Source organism: Drosophila albomicans, chromosome 3, assembly GCF_009650485.2.
Source record: "Drosophila albomicans strain 15112-1751.03 chromosome 3, ASM965048v2, whole genome shotgun sequence".
In the NCBI taxonomy this organism is placed as follows: Eukaryota; Metazoa; Arthropoda; class Insecta; order Diptera; family Drosophilidae; genus Drosophila; species Drosophila albomicans.
In genome coordinates, this window is record NC_047629.2 from 25636783 (window position 1) to 25654967 (window position 18185).

Genomic DNA, 18185 nt, shown 5'->3' on the forward strand with positions numbered 1-18185 from the left:
GCAGGGGCCACGCCCATTTGGGGGCAACCTGCCATTTTTATGGCGCCTAATTGCGCAGCGTTGCCTCCCCGCAGACCCGCAGAAAACATGACTCCCGCTCGGTATTCAAAAGCAGAAACCAGAAACAGAAACAGAAACATACGCGGGCCGGAGACGCGCTCTCCGGTCTCGTTCTCGGTCTCGGTCTCGACCCGGCCTCGGCTGTTATAATCATAAAATTGCTTTTGTGGCATACAAACCGGTTATATTGCTCCCGTGTGATAGTCCGCCAATGTTTCCCCGTTTGTCTGCTCTGCTCTTGCTCTGCTCTACTCTCCAGCTACTTCTTCATTTCAGCACAAATGAAAAATGTTGCGGTTTATTTTCATTTGGAGTTTTTCCACTGCGGCGACGCCGCTCTAAACATAATTTGTTGCATTAATGTTGGCCACATGCATATGAAAATACACACGCACACACTCACAAACATGTATACACCCACACACACATAGTTTTTGTTTAATTTCAATGTAAATTACTTGAGCTGAGAGACGCAACTACAACAGCTACTGCTCCGGGGTTTTAGCATTAGCTTTGTGTGTGTACGTCGGCTATGTGTGTGTTTGTGTGTGTGTGTGCTCTGCTAATTGCTTAGAGCCCTTGAGTTAGAAATTTTGCGCATAATTAGTGGCAAATTGCATATGGCAAATGGTCGAGTGCTGTGTCCAGAACTCGCTGCCCACATTCCACTAAAGCATGTTTGGGGAATTATGAAATATAATTGTTGCGAGGGATCTAAGCGCAAAGCTGCAAATTAAAAACGCTATGAAAATGAGTTTTAAGTTGGCAACTTGTCGAGTTATATAAATTCGTTTTCTTAACAAACCTTTTTCGATTTCAAACAACAGCTGCGCAAAACTTAACGAACCACCCTCGTTAGCTCCCCATTGGCACTTCCCCTTCCGCTTGTCACAGCGATATCTCAAACAATTTGCCTGACACACCATAAACCTACATTTAGTAAAAGTGCAAAGGATGCCATAAATACTGGCCACGAAAGGTAGTAGAAAGCCCGACAAGGTGGCGCCCAGCGACAGCAAAGGGACACATAAAAATGTGAAATAATAATGCCATTGACAAATATAAAGCCATAAATTATAAATGCGAAATACTTACTTATACACGAAATCTACTTTTCTACAAAGTAAACAAAACGTCGTCTCACCCAACGAAAATAAAAATAACCTGACAGTTTCCAGGAACAGAGAAAAGGAGGAGGAGGAGAGGTTGGCGAGAAGAAGAAAATAAAAAAACTGAAAACGTAGCAGAAAACACAAACCGCAACTTGTTATAAAATTAGTAAAATTTTCTCAGCAAACATTTACATTAACTACAAGGCAAATCCCAGGCAAGCTTCGAGGCAGTCTCCGCCTTCGTCTCTTCGCCTGTGCCTGGCACTTCAAAAGACCCATAGAAGCGTAACCGAAAATTGTATATATAAAAAAATATAAAATAAATAATAATAAAACAACAAGGAATATTATGAAATGCAAGCAGCAGCAGCCTGTCCCAAAAGTATTAAGAGAGCAAAGCAATTAAAATATGAAAATGTACAACTTTCATCTTTTTGAGCTCATTGCATAAATCATTCCGACTGCCTGAGCCCACAATTTTCCAAGGGTAGTATATCGTAGAATGGCACATTCAAAATTTACTGTGACGCTTTTTACTAATCAGCATAAGTCCTTGACAGACACATACAAAAAGGGGGAGGAGAGCAGAGAGACGAACACCCTGTTGCCAGGGAACACAGCAAATGATTTATTTCCAAATTCAACTTGTTACCTGTAGCTACTCTAATGCCACTCTGATTGCGGCAGTTGCGGAAGCTGGCAAGGAGTCGAGTCCACTTACCACTTATTCCCCCCTCCAACCAAAATGACAATATAAAACATAATTATAATCATTGCGGCGGTGGTCTCAATTGTAATTACAAGGCAAACTACGTGGCACAAATGGAAATGGAAATGGAGTATGACAAGTGTGGCAGTAGGTGGAGGGAGAGAAGCAGGAGTTTCATCATTTTGGTAATGCCCGCGAGGCAACTCAAAAGCGTGTTTAAAATTTACATACAGCAACGCCCACAGAGACATGCGAGTACCACGGGAAAAGAGGAAAGGGGAGGAAAGGAGAATTGTGTGAATGCGAATATAGACATTTGCCGTGTCGTCTTCAATTAAAACTTTGTACAAATTGCTAGAGTGCCTCGGTTAATTGCCAGAGCAACAGCAGAACTTTTCTACCGGGTTCTTGTCTTGGCTAAAGTCTTGGCTGAAGAGCAAAGCATTTTAAATTTGCAAACAATAAAATACATTTTTTTTGTAATATATATTTATTTTTTAGTAAGTTTTCTATACATTAAAAAAATGCTACAGAGCGAAGCATTTAAATTTTGCAATCAATAAATTGCACATTTTTTAAACATTAATTCTAAAATGTATAAATTTATTTTGGTAATTTCTATGTACTTGAAAAAAATTCCATTTCATTTAATTTTTGCATATTTTGCGCACACACAGATTTATTCCGCTTTGTGATTTTGTTGTAAGTTGATAACTTACAGCATGTCACTAACTAACAAAATACTAAAAACAACAACAACAACAATAACAACAACAAGAACAGCAAAGCAGAGATGCGGCAGGGAAAAATAAAAACGCCTGGTGCCTGGTAGATTGAACTATACAAATAAACGGAACCAAATAAATATACAGTCTATAGTGCGGAGAGGGTGGGGGTTGAATATAGCCAGCGAGCTGTGCGTATATAAACACAAGTATAACCAATCAAAAATCCAATTAAAATTGAGGAAAATTCGATTTGCATGTAAAATATGGCATAAAAAAAACACCGAACAAGAGTTGAGGGAGAAAACGATATGAAGCACCACAGCAGAGGTGGAGACGGAAGCAGAGGCAAAGGCAGAAGCAGAGAATGAGAGAAAGGAAAGCGAGGAAAACATAAAAAATATTTGCTATATGTGAAATTGAAAAGCCTGCACAAAAAAAGGGCAGCCTGACTGACGAGCGAGAACTCAGCATTGGATTGATATCCCAACAGCCAAAACAGAAATCCCCAAATACACACACAAAAAAAAGTGAAATAAAAATGTGAAACAACAACGTGAAAATAAATAATAAAATAAAACAAATTTTGTTACCTATAAACGTGCGGCATTTACACACAGCAAATATTATTACTTTTTTTTATTTTTAGTATGTGTGTGAGGGTGTGAGAGTGTGTGAGTGTGGTTGACTGTGTGGCAACAGAAGCAGCCACACGTTGCATAAATACAAACAACGCTAAAAGTGTGAAATTCCTCCAAGAGGCAACACACGTAATCAATTGTAGCTGAGCAAACTGAAATAATTACAAATTAAAAAAGTTTAACTAAATATGCTTAAGGTCTTTTCAATCAGCGCTTTAGAAATAAGTTTATGTTTATTTAAATTATATTTAACTGTTATAAATAAATAACTTAATATATATTATTTTTTCTTTTCTCTTTTTAGGTAAGTGTCTTCTTGACAAATTTACATTTCTCCCCTAGAAAATTAAGCTCACAGTAAGTTTTGTTATGTATTTACTAACTTTGGTTAACATTGGTAAATAATTGCAAATACTATATGTAAAATCGTATATCTGAAGCAGAATAATACTTGGGGTTAAAATTCCTGATATGAAATCAGTTTGATTGGGTCTCTTTTAATGCTGATTCTGTTGGAATTTTGAAAAGTTAATTCATGCACTTATATAAACATTTGCATGAATAAATCATACAAAGCACACAGCATAGTTTCCGCTTTAAATTTATATCGAATTTATTATCCGATAGTTATGAAATTTGTGGTACATAAAGATTATAATGAAATATAAAAATTACTTTTGTCTAATCGTTGTTAGAGAGAGTGAAAATACTTGTCATAAACATTACTCTCTATAGAGTATAGAAATCCAATTAAATTGTCAAATTATAATGCACATTTTTGCTCATAGAGGGCGCCACCAAACAACAAAGATGACTGTTGATTTAATTAGTTTATTATTCGCTTATTGTCACATTGTGTGCGTTCACAAATATTCAAATTATGATTGTTTATTTGTCGTTAATAATTCGCAACGCGACTTTTAACGCAACTGCAAATTTAATTGTATACTTTTGTATACACAAATGCCATAAAAAGCTGCACATGTGTGCGCGAGTGTGTGTGTTGGAGAGTGTTAATTAATTTTGCGCTTGAAACGATGTCAGTTGCATGCAATTGACTGCAGGCTCTCGCTGTGTGCTGTCGCACACTTTTAATTAGACTTCAATTTCCAATTATATAAGCTTTTACATTAATTAAATTTCCATTTTTATTTCTGCCGCGCCCCACCTTCCGCCCATTACGTTCACGTTACGTTCGCGTTCCATTCCATTCCATCATGATCCGCCAAAGGCAATGCCATGTAATTTGTACTGAATTAATTAGAAATGCCGACTTGGCAGTCTTCTTCTGCTTCTTCTACTTTTCTGCCATATCAAATTAAATAAACTCTGGCACGCAAAATCAAATCAGAAGACAGCAGCAAAGGGGAGAGTAGGGAAGAACTGGCTGGGAAGAAAATAACTCAAGGTAAATAAATAATTGAATTCATTAGGCAAATGAAAAATGCTGTCAATGCGCAAGCACACGGAAAAGGCCAAAGCCAAAGCCAAAGCTAAAGCCGAAACCGAAGCCAATGAGTTGTGTTCTTCAGCCGGGGCCGAAAACATATTGACCCAAATCTGTGCTAACAATGCCTGACAGTCTGTCAATGTCCATGTATCTGTCTCTTCCGCTTCCTCCCGCCTTCGCCTCGTCCTCTAGACTGAGGAAAGGATAACGGCCCGCCTGCCAAAGCTGTTAAAAACGTAAACACAAATAAAATACAATGTTTACCCTTGGAGCACATTCAGAGTGTCCCGTGTTCTCGTCCTTCTTTCGTCACGCCCTTCTCGAGTTTTGCTGCGCTTTTAGCGCTGTGCTCATTAGTGACCAAAATCGAAGAACTACGAACAATAACAATAACAACAACAAAGCTTAATCAAAAACAGAGAAAACGAAGAGACGCTGTCAAAAAAAAAAAGGAAAAGAGGAGGGAAAAAAGAGAAAAACTAACAACAATGGCGTCGACAGCGTCGAGCGGAAGGAGAAGCAAACAATGCGACAAAAATAATACTCGTATGTGCCGAGTGACGAGAACAGGAACTGAGCGAATAACAACAACAATAATAATAATGAAGCACACACACACACACACACACATAGCTATGCTGTGGTGGCGTTAAAGGTGTGCTGTGGTTTTCCATGTAGAGCATTGTCTGTGTTTCTAGATTTTTGTTAGCTTTCTGTGGCGTCATGTTAACAAAAGCATCGAAATGGTTAGGTAAAGGGCTGGTGAAGGGGGAGACAGAGTTTACCTGTTCGACTGGCACTTTAAGAGCCAAGTTTTGGGCGAGTAACCAACAAGGTTTTTCGCTTTAATAAACACTGAAATATATTGAACAGCGGTGAAGCATTTTCCGAGATCATGATTGAAGTGAATAGTCAAAGATACCTTAGAGAAGTTAGTTAATAAAATAAGTATTTAATATTTGTAGCTATCAAAGTAATAAAACTAAAAAAGAAATATAATATTATGTATTGATTTTATTGTTTAGATGTATCTAAGTGATCAGGGATTTATTCGTTCAATAAAAAATTAGTAGCTTAATAACACAGATAATTAACTCAAATATAAACCAAACTTTTTGATACAGTCACACGATTTTTAGTCTTTAACGGCCTGCTGTCTCAGATGCCTTATAAAGATATGAAATATTTAAAGATTTGTTACGTATTTGTTGTATAATGTCTCAGTATTGACTCAACATAATTAGAAAATTAATTAAATTTCAAATCTTTTCTATTTAAAATATCGTTATAATATCAGAGCTTATTAAATGAAGAGATATCTAAATCATTTTAAACTTAATTCCAAGCATTTGTTTTCTCTTTCTCTTCGAAAACATACGACACAATTTGCCATAGCTTAATTTTCAGCTGCCTTTTGTAAATTGCATTACAAAACTCGCATGTCTGCTGCCTGTTTTGCTCAAATTACCTAAACAAAACTCGGCAAGGGACTTGAGAAAAAGAAAATGGTTGCATTGCTGCACAGACGACTACACGCTTAATTATGCAACAAATTAGGCTCAAGACGATGAAGATGACGATGACGATGACGACGATGTGGAGCTAAGGAGTCGACAACGACAACGCGTCGTCGTCTGGCTTCAGTATATGATGAAACGAATTTATGCATTATGCATAAAAATATGCGAGGTCGCAGTTGCAGGCTCAGAACACTCTGTGTCTTTAGCTTTTAGCTCTCAACATTTAGCTGCAACAGCAGCACGCTCCATTACACGCCAAGACGATGATGACGACAAACTTGCCACAAATACACACACATGCTTAGTTGCTGTGGAACAGGCCCAAGTTTATTATGAAATCCCGAAACTTAAATGCATGTGCCCCCAAGTGCAGAGAGTGCACTGAGAGTGCCACACACACACACACACACGCATACGTAGAGTGAGTTATTAACACGCTTTGCCACATTTGCTGCCGAGCTAATGTGGCTTTGGTTTAGTGGCTGCCATGTGGCAGAGTCGAGAGTGGAAATGGCGCCAGGTGGCGTGTGGCAGGAGGCAGGATGAGATTCGAGGCGTTCTATGTTCTATGTTCTGTGCCTGTCATTATGCTAAACTAAACGCAGCCAGTGCTAGAATTTGCACCCGAACAGTCAGTAAGCCTCTGTCTACTCTACTCTCTCTAGCTCTCTCTCTCTCACTCTTTCTCTCTGGCTCGCGTGCCCTCTCGTTCTCGCTCTCTGACCGTGCACGTGCTTTGCAGGTAACATTTCCGTTGCAGCTTCCGCTGTGAGCGCTTTATAATTATTTCGCCTGGCGGGCCTTCGTGCTTGGCATATGCTGCCTGTTGCCAGGATTGTCAGAACGTGTACGTGTTGCATGTGGACAACCGAAAAGGGGCGGGGGAGTAGCACTTGCCACAGAGCAAGTCAGCAATAGAGACAGAGTGAGAGAAGCGTAGAACGTGCAGCGAGACGACGAGAGTTATAAGCTTCATTAAGCATATGTACAGCACGTTGTAAGCTGAGTGTGTATATATATGTGTGTGTGTGTGTGTGTGTGTGTTGCATTAAGCATATTTAGCATAAGGATTTGTCATTTACGCTAAAGCGCACACAGAGAGAGGCAGAAGAAGAGAGCGCGAGCAGAAGATAGAGAGATAATTAAATGATGCTTGGCGAGTCAACTGAGTTAATGAAATTTTTAAACGCTTCGGGGCCAAAAATATTCAGCTCGATTTAAGGCAGTTTTTGGTTAATGAGCTGAGTTTTTGAAAGCCATATATAGAGTGCATAAAACGTGTAGTTTCGACATGGCTTAATAAGTGCCACTCAGAGATATTTTGAAGCTAATTTATATAGCATAATTCGCTACTTAAATATACTGATAAAAATACTTAATTTAAAATTGAGACAGTATCAACTACTATATAAAAAAATTTATATAGTATTTAAAGCAGTAAAATGGGATGTACGTATACTTAATTTATGTTGTTATATATTGAACCACAATGTATCCCATGTGTTCTATATAAAATCGATAGAAAGAACTTCAAATTTGTTTTAAATTACAAAAGCTAATAACACGTTTCTTTTCCTTCATTTTTCTCGTTTCTATCTCTCTAAAATATCACTTGTTTCCTTTGCCTCTCTCTCTGTCTTTTATTCATTCATTTACGCTATCAATTACTCAACTCCAATCGCATGTGAGGCTTAACGAAACTCTTGAAAAATGCCTGCACAACTTTTGATGTGTTAACTCTCTCTTCTCTGCCCTATCTCTATCGCTGTTACGCATTGTCTCTATTGCTTAGACTTGAACTCTTATCAATTTACGTTGGCTTTACGTTGCTGACTTTAAAGCTGCAGACTTGCTTTGGCACCCAATTGTCTGACATTTCTATTAAAAGCCATCGCCTCACGATGGGCGCCTCAAATTGCTTTGACCTTTGCACAACAGCTGCGACTCTCCATTACACTCCCTCCATACTCCACGCTGTGTACAGACTGCACCCCTGTACGCACACACCAGCACATAACTCTTATGAAGAAGCGAGAAACGAATGAAACGAGAAGCAAAGAAAAAAAAAAAGAAACACAAATTTTACACACGAACATTAAGTCACGTTTTCGCACCATTAACCCATAAAGAACGAGCTCAGCCATGGAGTGAGAGTGTGAGACAGAAAGAAAATGCGAAAGAAAGTGCGAAAGAGTGCGAGCATATGAGTAAAAGATTTACAAATATTGAACTTTTTGCTGGTTTCCCGCTTCTGGTTTTGCTCTTAGCTTTGAGCTTTCAAGTCGTAAAGCAGTCACGAGCATATTTTATAGATTTTAATATGCGCGCTACATAACAGCCTCCATCTCCACGTCCTCCTCCTTCTCAATTTCCCCCGCCTGCTCGCTTATGCGCTGTGCTAGGGCTGCCTTTTTAAATTCACGCCAAAAAGTAGGCAATGCTTTTTGTTGCCGCCTCAGCTTCAGCCTCTCCGTCTTCTGCCTCTGCTTTGCAGCCGCTCACCCTTGTCAGAAAGGTCTCTGCATTTCGTTTAGTGACTTTTTTGTAGCCCTGTGACAATGTGTCAACGTGTTTCACAGTGTGCGTGAGCCGGCGTATGTGTGTGTGTAAAAAAAACCCCACTTGATAAGGGTTTATCAATGCGACACAGTAACTTAGTGATTTACTCGTGTGTGCGTTGAATTTTCTGTGTTTTTTTTTTTTAATTTTGAAAATTGAAAAAGTGACTTTTGCTTTCTTGACTCCATTTACAATGGCACAACGGCGTGTGACAAGCAGCAGACAGTGACAAGGGGGTGGCAGAAGCTGAGCCAAGGCTCTCTCTCTCTCTCTCTCTCTCTATGTGTGCGTAGGCCTTGACTCGCTTTTCAAAATACACATATATTGAAATATTTATTAAAGTGAAATTGAGTTTCGTAAAACATTGCAAAATGATGATGTGCTTAGCGCCTTCAGTTCCCGGAAATCTCTGTTTGACTACGTGAGCTGCAAACGAAAGTCTTTCCCCTTTCTCATGGGTGCAAGTGCATTTTCAGAATTTTAATTAAATTGCTGGAGTTATCCGAATTAAATATTTATTAAAACATAAGTAAAGTAATACAATTCAAAACTGTTAAATATTTAAGAGAGTAATATAATCAACAAATAACTATTGACAATGTAATCCAAAGAAATTATTTTAAATTTTTCATCTAGGGAACTCTTTTGCCTTTAACCTCTTTCAGTGCTTTTTTGTTTTTCAGTTTAATTGCCAACACCATCCAAAATTTGACTCATACAGCAATCATAATAAGTACATATTTTTACACGTCTTCTTTCAATACTCGTTCTCTCTCTTTAATTCTATCTCTCTCGCTTGGATGTTTACCACAGAAATGTGGGTGTGCCAAAAAATCGCTTTTCATCTTATGAAATGATTTCTGGTTTTCAAGAATTTCTGAGCCCAAGCCGCTTACCGCAGTTACTGTTTAAAATAAATAACAACATTGCACATATTCGCACACATCTCTCACACAGAGAGGCGGCCATGCACACAGGTGTATGCGAGGCAAATAAATTGGTTTCGTAACCGCAAATGCCAAAAACCAGCAGAGACAGAATCGACTCGGAATCGAAAGGGAAACGAGAGTCAGCAGAGTCAGAGCCAGAGTCAGAGTCACGGGCAGGCACTCACCATCAATTCAATTCAATCAGACATCAAGCATACACTATGAGTATAAAATTTTCACTCGCAACACAAGAATTATACAATCAATGGCAATGGGATGGCAGCCAGAGCACCGAGCTGCACACCCAACTATACTTCACTCACTCACCTTCCCCTCTCCACCTTCTCGCGTTGTGTCTTTGCACATTCAAAAAGGAAATAAAATGCGGCAGGCACGTTGCAACACTATTACTTATTTGGCATAGCAGACGTCGACGTCGACGGCGTCCGACTGAAATGAACTACGTTTGTTTGTGATTGTGTGCGGCCTCAGGTGTGCAGCGAGAAAGAGATAGCAAGCGTGTGGCAAGTGGCAGCGGTGGCAAGCGGGGAAGAGCTCTAAAATGCAATAATCTTTCGGCGCCGACGTCGTCAGCGTTTAAACGTGACTTTTAAGCATGATGTTGTAATATTTTAACCTGACTAAGAATGGTTGTGCCAAGCATTCAGTACTTTTTAGCTGGAAGGTGGTCAGATGAATGAAGCCAAGAGAAAGAGAGAGAGAGAGAGAGAGAGAGAGAGAGTAAGGGAAAAGTGAATGAGAAAGGCAGGCCAGAGAAACTGGCAGCAGCACGGAGAACTGAGAACTGTTTCCATTGTTGTGTGTGTCTGAAAATTGTTACAAATGCCCCCAGCGTGCATTTTATGGCCACTGCGATAAATAAAATGTTGCAACACACACATCGTATGCCAACGAACAAAAAAAATATATATGTGCAAATAATATGGGAGTCCTTTGGCTGCAAAAAGGTAGAGCTAGTCCTTAGTCCAAGAACTGGTCTCCGCACCGTGTTACCAGACAAACAATAACATAAATTTTGTTAGCTATATATTTTGTGGGTGCACGATATATACGAGTATGTGTGCCAAGTAATTGTGCAATATGTTTTAGATTCTAGGCAGCTTTCACAACTACTTAGCTCATACTTGGCATCCCCAAGTGGTGGGAGAGAACAATGCTTGACCGCAAAGTCGAAGATGTTTCTGTGGCCAGCTGCTCAAGATTTTGGGTATTGTTCGAAGCACTTCAGAAGAGAGTTTCTAATAAGGTTATAAAAAGAAGTTGGACAGCTATTAGATTTGTCTTTAAACCAATTAATTTGGCAATATTTAAATAGTAAATTCCTTGTTAATGTTATATGTAGGTAATTGGCACCAAAGTTTTATCGCAAACAATAAATATTTTAATTTCATAAGAATTGAAAAATGATTAAAGACTTTGCCATAAATGATAAGTTTTAATTTCAGATGAATTGAATATCCAAATTCATTCAATGTTTCTTTATTTTAGAAATTGGCAATACATTGAGTTTCATTGACTTCCATTTTAAAATTGCAATCCCTTCATTGCCTTCGCTTTTTTCAAAAAATCGTAGTCTAAAATCAATGCTTCCTATTTTTTGGTATTTGTCCATAATTTTACTAAATGTTTTGCCTACTTTGCTGGCTTTTACAATTACTGCAGTGCATTGAACAACTCTTCTTCCAACTTCTTCTTGTTGCCACTTGTTTCTCTTCTATGTTATTTCCGTTTTGTTCTCTTCTATGCGTAATTGTAATTGCGAAAAGCCTGCAGCTCATACACTTGACTCCTCCGTTCCTCCACAACCGCACAATTGGTATCTGTCTGCACAGTCTCTCAGTAAGAGCTGTTGGCCCCAGCTTAGAGAAGTTTGCTGCTAAGCCAACATAAGACCCGCAAGCGTTTCTCATAGAGAGAAATAACAGAAAAGTAGAGCCAAAAACAAGAGCAAGGCAACAAACTAGACAACTTGTTAGTGTAGTTGTCGGCTGTGCATTGTTGTTGTTGCTGTTACTTGTGTTACTCTGTTGTTATCGTTGTGGTGTTTGTCTTAGTTAAATTCCAAAAAGCGTAACGGTTAAACGAGCAGAGTATAGAACAGAGAGAAGCAGAGCAGAGCGGAGCGGAGCGACATCAACTGTGGCTGCATTGAGTGCGGCTTAAGTGTTCATCGACTCAACCACACCAATACATAAAAGCCTCCACTCCCTTCCCCTTTCCTCCGCCCTTGCCCCAATCGACCGCACCCTGAAGGCTGTCAATAGTCTGCAGCTGAAGCTGAGGCAAAAGACAGAGACAGAGACTGAGACTGAGAGGCATGTGCTGCAAGTTCAATTAATTGCGCGCACCGAGCAAACAAAATAAACAACAACAGCAACGCAGCAACAACCACAAAAATTAAATTAAAGTAGAGCATTGGCTTCGCTTCAAGCGAATCGCCCTTCTACATCAAATGACACTAGCTAGAATTTTGAAATTAAATAGTTTAGGTAATATATTTTAAATATATCTACAAATAAATAAAAGTTAAATAGTTTCAAATTATATTTTAAATACATCTACAGCTACTGATTATCTAAATAAATAGGAATAAAAATGAAGTAGATTCAAAATACATATTTAAATATTTCATTAGTTTTTGTCTAACAAGTAAAATTAAAAATAAATAAATTAAATAGTTTCAAAATATATAATATATATTTTTAGCCTTGTTTCAGTTGTCAATCGGAAATGAATTCGTTATAAGATTTTGTGGATAAGATATTCTTTTGACAAAAATAATTTTCCCTTACATATTTCAAATATGTTTTCCTTGTTAATAAATTCTGCCTTAATTTATCAACGCTAAACTCTTTATAGATTTGTGATAACTGCTGTGTTAATCCATCGCTATTAAGCTAGTTTTAAGCTAGTGTCATTGCGCCTTAAACCATTGCTCTTACACCACTCGTTCGCTCGTTCTCTACACACACAATTTACTCCCCCTTTCAACCCCTTTTGGTGTGTGTGTGCGTGTAAATGAATGATGTGCATTGAGAGCGCTAAAACACTTTTGTTTACTTCAAAGTGTGAGTGTATGTGTGGACTAGACGAAGACGTATGGTTATTGTGATGACTGTTGTTTTTGCCTCCCTTCCCTGGAATATTGATAAATATTGCACAGCAGACGCACACACACACACACACACTCACTCACAACAACACTCACATACTAATGCACACATGGCAGAACACATATAAAATATAATTTAATTAAAATGTTTTATGTAAGACATGTTTATTGAAGCATTTTCTCAACTTGCCTCGCAATTTGATTGACGTCTGACTTGAGGTTGTGTTGTGCAGTTTGTGTTGTTGTTCATCGGTTCATTTGTTTGTTTGTGGCATTTGCTGTCAAGGTGTTGAGGTGTTATACTCAACTCCCCCAACAACAAAACAAAACATCGGACTTTGAACATGACGATGAATGACGAACTTTTGCATTGATTTGCAAGTAGTTTGAGTTATTTGTTTAGCCAGGCAATATATTTTCAATTAGTTATGGGATTTATATCACAGTCAGTATGAAGAAGTGGAAGAAGCGGTTTGCCGGACTTTAATTCTAATTATTGTGCGGATTAAATCTTAAATGAAAACTGCAAAATGCAAAATGCAATAAATAATCATATTGTTTTCTTACTGTACATAGCTTAAGGATTACAATTAGTTAGACTTACACTTAGCCAATAAGTAGTTAAACATATATTTACAATTTTATAGTACTTTTATTATATGCCGTGTGTTGTTGTCGTATATATCTATTTCTTTTAATATTTCGTGCGTACTCTGCATACTCTCTATATATCTCCCATCTATTCAAAACTTTCGATGCTTCTAAAGATCATCTTCTGTCTGTTTGAAAAAAACTCCCTCTAACTAAATGTGAACATTACGTTACATTTTAATTAACACCAAAGTCAAGTAAATCTGTTACGTTTTGTGTTTTGTTTTTTTCTTTTTTTTTTTAACTATTATAATAAAATTTTTATATCTCAGTGTTGTTGTTTCCTTGATGTTGTTCGTAAACAAAAATATATACATATTGAAAAAAAAAAAACGAAATGAACGATATTTATTAGCAAAACAATGCAAAATTTATGCTCAATGTTGTGCTCTCTATTTACCCCAATTAAAAATGAAAATTAAATGCAATTTGTTATTGTTATGACACGTAAACATTTTAAGTTGTTTGGTAATTTTCGATTGCGTTTGCGTTACTCAATATTTCCGTAGTGCAAACAAAACGAAACTCTTAAACATTAAATTAAAAATAAGCAACAACATTTACATCCACCCACAAAAAAATTGAAACCAAACCAACAACAACAGAGATTATAAAAATTTTATTTATTCCTTCTTTTCTCTTTCTTTTTTCTCTCTTTTTTCGCAAACGCCTAAAATCAAATAACACGAAAATAATGAAAACAAAAATCAAAACCAAACAAACTTGCAACACAAACCGTAAATTATAACGAACAATTTTAGCACACGGAATCGCAAGTGACAGCGAATTGGCGGCATTGAACTAATAAAACCGATGCTGAGATACTCTACTATAAATGGATACTCTCGATGACATCACTTGGAATGTGCCATCAATAAACCAGAAATATACAAATAACTAAAATTGTGAATCTCTCAAGTTTCATAAAGAACACAAATTTTTCTTCAAATAGTTGTAGAGTAAATAATACGCATACGCCTCGTAGTGCAAAGTTTCATTGAGTCGTGCCTAACTGTAGTCAGAGCTTTCCTGCTAGCTTTACACAAACATTAACCTGATTCCAAAGAATTTAAGACTACAAATCTACAGGGATAGCAATTATGCCAGACCATTTAACAAACTTAATAAACGACTTCTAAATCGCATAATAAATCCAAAAGCAAACTTAATCACATTCCAACAAAGCATTCCCCATGTGTTAAGCTTCGAAAAAGCATACAACAGAGTGCGGTATACAAAAGTTTCTAAACGTAAGCATACCTCAATTTTAAATTAAATAAATGTAGTACTGTGTGTTTGCGTGTTATGTGTGAAATTAAATGAGAGAAATATTAAGGAATAGGAATAGAAGTTTTTTCGTTGTTACTTGTTGTAGCTCATTTCATTTTTTACTACATTCATTACTCGACGTTTATTTGTTTACATTTGTTTAAAGATATATATCCTGGGATTTGCGAGAGTGTAAAAAGTTTTCTCTCTTGTCAAGTTAAGTAGCCATAGCAGAAAATGCTCATAACAGTTCTGTGGCCATTTTCATTGCTGCAGAATTTATGCGCTCGTCTATTGCCTATTACAAGCAATCTTCAGCATCATCCCAAAGTCCATTTGATGTGCAGCAACTCCCATCTCAGCGCCAAAGGCGGTCAAAGAGCGCACATAACATTCGTCGAGTTATAAAAAAATGCCGGTCATATAATTATAAAGCATACGGCATATGCGGCACCCGTCGCGCGTTTTGAGTGAGTCCTGTGAGTCCTTCTGTCTAGCTCATAAACTTTAAATTCCACTTTATCGTGAGAGATACGCGTTCCCCTTATTATATATATAAATATATATGCGTCAAACACATATACATATATAATATAAAATACAACGAGGAAATCTGCGCACATAAAGCGACAGCCACAAAGGATCCCCATCGAAAAGTGATGCGATGGGTTGACATTCCTTTTGCACTGCTTTCGCCGTTCTCTTTCTCGTTTTCTTCTCTTCATCTTTTCATTCTTTTTTTTAACATTTCCCGTGGACAGACATTGGACAGTTTTATGCGTTTGAAATGAAAATGCTATGTGCCATTAACATTATCCCTGACGCGTCACTACTTAAAATAAAAATTTCTATATTTTTTATAGAACATTGGAATATGTGCTGAGAGGGGGAAGAAGGGGGAGAGCGTTGCACGGCGAAAGATGCGAGCACCTTTTGGTCGTCGGTCTTTGCTTTTATAGCCAATTTCTGGTTACCCACAGTGCAACCAATTTCATGTCAAGCTGCAGCGCAAAATGATAATCCTGGGGTCATAAAAAAAATTTTACTTTATATTGACTTTTAGTGTGATAGTCAACGCCGGCTGCTGCAGAGGCTGCGACTGCCACTTGGCACTTGGTCTGTGGCTGTGGCTGGCAAAAGACAACGCCAAGGTGCACATGAAATGTTAATGGCATGTCAAGATTGCCTTCTCCATTTGCCATCGTCATGGCATCCGCCCACACTTCACACTGCAGCCAGCTGCATATATTTATTGCCAGAAATAAAGCTGCTCTGAGTCGACAGTTTCTCGTATGTTTGAATATGAATTTTAATTTAAATATAATATATGCAAAGAAATTTCTCAGCTCAGCTTAAATAGTATCTCACGAAATCCAAGCAGTCACTTTTGTTAATTGCAAAACCCTTTTTTATTATGCTTGGAAATACCTTAAAGTGCCTCTCAGAATTTTTGAAGTTATTGTAAAGAAAAAAAGGAGAGAAATTCATGAGCAAAGTAAAGTTGCTTTCTTGGCCTTTAACCCCTTTTGCTTCCATTTCGGGGGAAAGTCTCAGTGGATTCCTTTTCAATTTTCATTTGCTTGGCGCTCACAAAGCCAAAGTCACACAAAAGTTGATCCTTTTCAATATTAATTAACACTTCAATACCACAGTGAAGACAAACTTTTAGCTAGCGCGAGTATTTCTGGGGTCTCTGCTCTGTTCTGGCGTTGACTTTTCTACAATTTCCGTTGTGCTCGGCAAACACAGCACAGAAACTTTTTTGGCTTCGCCATGCAAAATGCCTAAAAATGCGCCCATTGAAATGTGCTTTGTGTCTGTGTCTGATGCTGCCACGCTGTAAATACTAATTCACGCTGACACTAATTAACAATTAGGCGCATTTTAGCGCCGTTTTTCGGCATGCCAATGCCAAAAACTCGACGAGAGAGTAGAACTTTTCAACTACTTACAACGCTAATAACTAATTTACTTCTGAATTCAGAAGGCTGTGGTCCTTCGCAGGATATGCCAGTCCCTCTTCTCACTGTTACATGTCATTTGCAAACTGACTGTCGCTGTCATTGTCTGTCCCCAGCCTATGCTCAACTTTAGCGCTTATTACTCTAAATTTCAAACTGACAAATAAACTGTGCGCTTTAAGACCCAAAAGACACCCAAAGGATTCCACGGCATCATAACAACAAAGCGCAAAATGAGACACGAAACACACTCACACACAGACAGACACAGCTTCCATCTCCATTCTCATTTCCGGCAACCCCACTTGCACTTGGTGTCAACGTCTTGGGCGACGCTGACTTATCACTAGTCATATATAAACGTCAGTAAGCCTGAAGCAGGAGCAGGAGCAGAAGCGTCGTCCTGTCGCTTGGCAGACATTTGACAATTGCCACACAATTGTCTGGCGACGTTGCCCCGGCATTTCATCCACCAACTGTTTGCCCCGTTGTGGGAGTCATAAAGGAAAAATTTAGCTTATTTGCTGTATAAATACTGACACCTCGACGAAGGATGTCAGTGCCTCGGTCTTTGGCTCCCATGCTATAAAAATACAGTTGCCTGCAGCAAACTAAACAATAGACTATTGATAGACGTCTGTGTTATAATCGAGAATTGCTCTCGAACATAAGTGGAATATCATGCCAAATGTTGCACAATTGAGGCGTTAAATCTGCTTATTTAAATTAAGAGCGCAGTTTATGAAAATTTATTGAATGCAACTAGTAAATCTCACACTTGAAACATTTAAAATTAGCCGTATTGCCTGTCAAATGAATGTCAAGCCAGAGAGAGAGTGAGAGAGAAAATGTGTGACGCGAATCACTAATTACATATTAATTAGTACGCTTTTAGTTCTGAATGGCATTTAATCATCAATCATAGAGCACACACGAATAAGTACTCGCAAAACTCGTAAAGCAGAGAGTGTGAGGGCGAAAGGCAAAACTGTCAGTTCAGGCGAAAGAGATATTCAAATTTCATGTTTCTAATTAAATTTGCATTAGTCGGAAAAAGAAACAACAACAACAACAACAACGAGCAGGAGAATAAAATGCCTGGCTTTTGCCCATTTCCCTCATTTTACTCCCATTTCCTGCCTAAGTAATTACAATTTCAATAATTTATAGCAAAACAAACATGAAGAGATGTATACGAAATGCAGTCGAGTTAAAGAGACAGTTGCAGATAGCACTTACATCATCATCATCAACTAAGATACATTTACAACTCTGTTTGTATTTCGGGTGTGTGTGTGTGTGTGTGTTGAGTACTCATCGTCGTATTTCAATCAATTTTTGCCAAACAAATGTTATTCGAGACGTTGCCCAAAACTCAATTTGTAATTAGAAAGCAAGAGCAAAGCAAAAGCTTTGCCCACAAAATAATTAATAACTTAAATATATTTACATAGCATTTTAAGCTA

The 18185-nt window shown here is 37.9% G+C and overlaps 1 protein-coding gene across 19 annotated transcripts in view; it reads left to right on the forward strand.

Annotated features, from left to right (window-relative positions):
- LOC117570006 (CUGBP Elav-like family member 4) overlaps positions 1-18185 on the forward strand; it is a 168756-nt gene that overhangs the window by 63378 nt on the left and 87193 nt on the right. The window contains exon 1 of one of the 19 annotated variants that reach the window (XM_034251416.2): positions 14340-14739. The exons of 17 other annotated variants lie outside the window; for them this stretch is intronic. The gene's annotated coding sequence lies outside the window, so the exon portion shown is untranslated. Of the gene's footprint in view, positions 1-14339; positions 14740-18185 lie in introns of those variants that run through there. One more of the 19 variants, XM_052004373.1, reaches the window with a different exon arrangement.